Source organism: Gekko japonicus, unplaced genomic scaffold (genome assembly GCF_001447785.1).
Source record: "Gekko japonicus isolate JY-2015 unplaced genomic scaffold, Gekko_japonicus_V1.1 scaffold466, whole genome shotgun sequence".
NCBI lineage: Eukaryota > Metazoa > Chordata > Lepidosauria > Squamata > Gekkonidae > Gekko > Gekko japonicus.
This window is the reverse complement of record NW_015177019.1, coordinates 585,765-589,010: the sequence shown is the minus strand read 5'-3', so window position 1 is coordinate 589,010 and position 3,246 is coordinate 585,765. Positions and strand designations below refer to the sequence as shown.

General features: G+C 38.8%; 1 protein-coding gene across 1 annotated transcript in view; it reads right to left on the bottom strand.

Moving 5' to 3' along the window:
- Positions 1-3,246, bottom strand: part of BNC2 (basonuclin 2) — a 351,100-nt gene that overhangs the window by 289,183 nt on the left and 58,671 nt on the right. The gene's annotated exons all lie outside the window — the stretch shown is intronic.

Genomic DNA, 3,246 nt, shown 5'->3' with positions numbered 1-3,246 from the left:
ACATTGTTCTTCTGCAGCAGCATCTCTAAAATACAGATCTACAAGAAGTCATCGCACTGTAAATGTGTTCCATTTACTGTCTCTGTTTCACTTCTGCTCACAGGCTAATATAATTCCATTTTCCCCCTTAAAATGCACACAGGCTGCTAGACACATGTGCATGGCAAATGGAATCTGAACTTAGCTTAACAGCCTCATTTATTCCTGATGGTTTAAATTATTTCATCACAATTAATGACACCCCCTCAGCTTCCTGTGCAGTGCTGCCAGATGTTCTGAGACCACAAAGCCACTTGCTTCTTTGACGGCTAGTGACAAGTTGTCCTCTGAAGGACATTCCCTAGGTGTTAGCGCAGGATGACACCTCCATTGCTTAGCACCTCTCTTTACCTCCCTGAGTAGCAATAGCAAGAGGTGCAGGAAGCAATGAGAAACCCGCGACTGCTTTATTGAGGGCATATTATGTGAAGTGTTTTCAATTTCAAGGACTTTGCCTCTTGTGACAGGAGTCTCAGGATATGGAGCTTGTACGGAAAAGTGGAATGGCAAGTCAAACATGCTGTAACTCCTCACACACCAGCCTCTCTGTTTCCAAAAAGAAGAAGAAGACGAAATAATAGGTATTCAAATTTATTATCTCTTCACCCTCAAATCACACCGGTCCCACTTGCACATACATGTGAAGTTTTCAATTTGGTATGAATTTAACAGATTCCTGTTCCACTCATACACTGACAATCCATAGGAGCTGGTGCAGAGGCCAGAACAATTCCATATGTGTTTCTGGAAATCGAACTGGCACCCCCCTCAACAATAAAATATAATAATAAATTAAATAACTGACAACTTTCTGCCCTTTAATAGCACCAACATCTGGTCACAAAGTAGCTGTCTTACTCTCCCAAATAATAGGGTTTATCCCGTTCAAAGACTTTCGAACCTACAACCAGAGAGTTGTGTGACTGCCTTTCTCTTTTTCTTCTCTCTCAGGTTCTGCTGAATGTTCTGTGAGTAGACGAAGCTATGTGGATTTCTTATATTACAATAAAGTTACAAGCGTCTGCCTTAAAATCATAGGCGAGAGAGCTGTAATACATTTCCTGTATGTGATACTCATATGTGATACTTCTGTGCTCATATGGAAGGAGAACAAGGCAGATTACACAACATTCAAATAAAAAGAAGAAAAAAAAACTCTGCATGATCCTGAGGACACTCTCATTAGCAACCTTGGCAGCAGTATGACAGATATGACTCCTTTAAAAACGCTGAACCTGGCCAGGGAATCAAAGGTGGTTCAGTTAGCCAGAACGTCAGTTTTTTTAAAAAAAGATAGAACTCACACTACTGAGCAAACTGAAGGGAAGAATGTAATTTTTAATTCAACTATTCTAAAGGAAAATTTGTGGGAAAGGACACATTCAAATAAATCAGCCATGCTCAGAAGTTTCTTTACTTGCTCCTGATTCTGTGTGTGGCCATTCCTTCTTGTTATTATAAGCTACTTCAGGGAAAACTCACTAGCTCTTTCAAATCAGTTAAAACACGTTACCTAGGAATAAGGGAGTGTCTTTCTAGAATATTGAAATGTTTATTTCCCCATCCCCCCCATCTTTTAGAATGTCCAATTTTTATTTATTTTTTTTGCTGAAGAGATGTGGTTATTACAATTACTTTACCAGAAAATCCCACAAAAAGGCACACTAAAATTTCAAGAGTCTGAGGTGTTCCTACAAGCCTGACAGCCACAGGAATTAACCAAGTTACCTCATACTTTCCCCACACACACAAAAAGGGGGGGATGTAAAATAAATAAAACTTGGAAGGTTACCTACATGCAAATAATTAAAACAAACAATGTATTCTGGAGATTTATGGAGAGTCATTATTTACTTCAGTCTGGTGTCTCTCAGAAATGCTTTATCTGTTTGGTGGCAGGAGTGTGGAGGGGAGGGGAAGAAGAGAAGGAGCTTGAGTAAACTTTAAACTTTCATGTAGGGATGTATTGCCTGTGTGTCCCTGGCAGATGTGGAAAGGAGATGAAATGGGCAAGGGAGAATCAAATATCCCATCGCTGCAGGTTTGCTGAGGGGAAAGAGCACTGCAAAGATCTCACATCTGGCAATCATTTGTCAATAGCTGGAAAGAGAGCGGCAGGAAACTTTCTGGCTCTTGTGGAAGATGAAAAGACAAAAACCATGTGTCACACATGCACTACACTAGTACAATGACTACTACATCTATTGCTCTCCCCCCATTTATTTTTAATTTAATGATGTTCAGATATACTCTACTAGTTAGGGAAAAAATACAAGCTGCAGAGAGTATGTACGTTTCTCCCTCTCTTCCAAACAAACCTCAGAGTTTAAAAAAAATAAATCAAAACTTCAAACATAGACATCCCGGTACTTTGAAACTAGTGGTTTAGCCAGTAAGCAGAATTAAAATGAAAGGAATCGTAATAATTACACTGTAATATTCTATACAATCTTTACATTTTTTGAAATAGGGGAGATAACAAATGGCCATGAAAACAGTGTTACTGACCCCGTAGAAATCATGTCTGCAAGTGTCCTTTGCTCTTAGTGGGAAGCATCCAAACCATTTTCGCACTATTTATTCTGTGGAAGGTCCAAGAAGCTTTAGCAGCACTTGTTGTTATAGCTTATTCTGCAAGGAAAAATGTACTACTACTTGAATACACAGCAAAATTCACCGCTGCTAGTTGCATTATATTAGGAACGGTATATTTCCCAAACAATTAATGACAGTAAAGACTATGAGCAAATAAGGTTGTTAAGTAATTACACGAAGAATCTCTTTTAAACTTTATGGATATTTATACTTGTGTCCCTATATATCTGGCCTGGGGAGGAATAAGCAATCACAGGATGGTGGTGATCTCCTGACTTAAACACCACAGTATTATTTCAGGTCAGCTGTCCAATTAGCATTGGGTTATCACTTTTTGTAGAATAACCAAATGTTCCTGTCTACACATCTAGTTTAAACAGTATGTAAAAATATCTGTGAAACAAGCAACTGTGCATTAACTGCAGGAGTCTAATTGCAAGCAATATACCGTAATGCATCAGACAGAGACAAAAAAACCTATTTCATAATCAGCAAAACTTGTTGCTAAAAATAACGGTGGTACTTTCCCTAAATATTCCAAACTACTATGCCCACTGATAATGCAAAATCCAAACAAGAATGTTTTCTGGTTCATTTGGGGGGGGGGGGGTT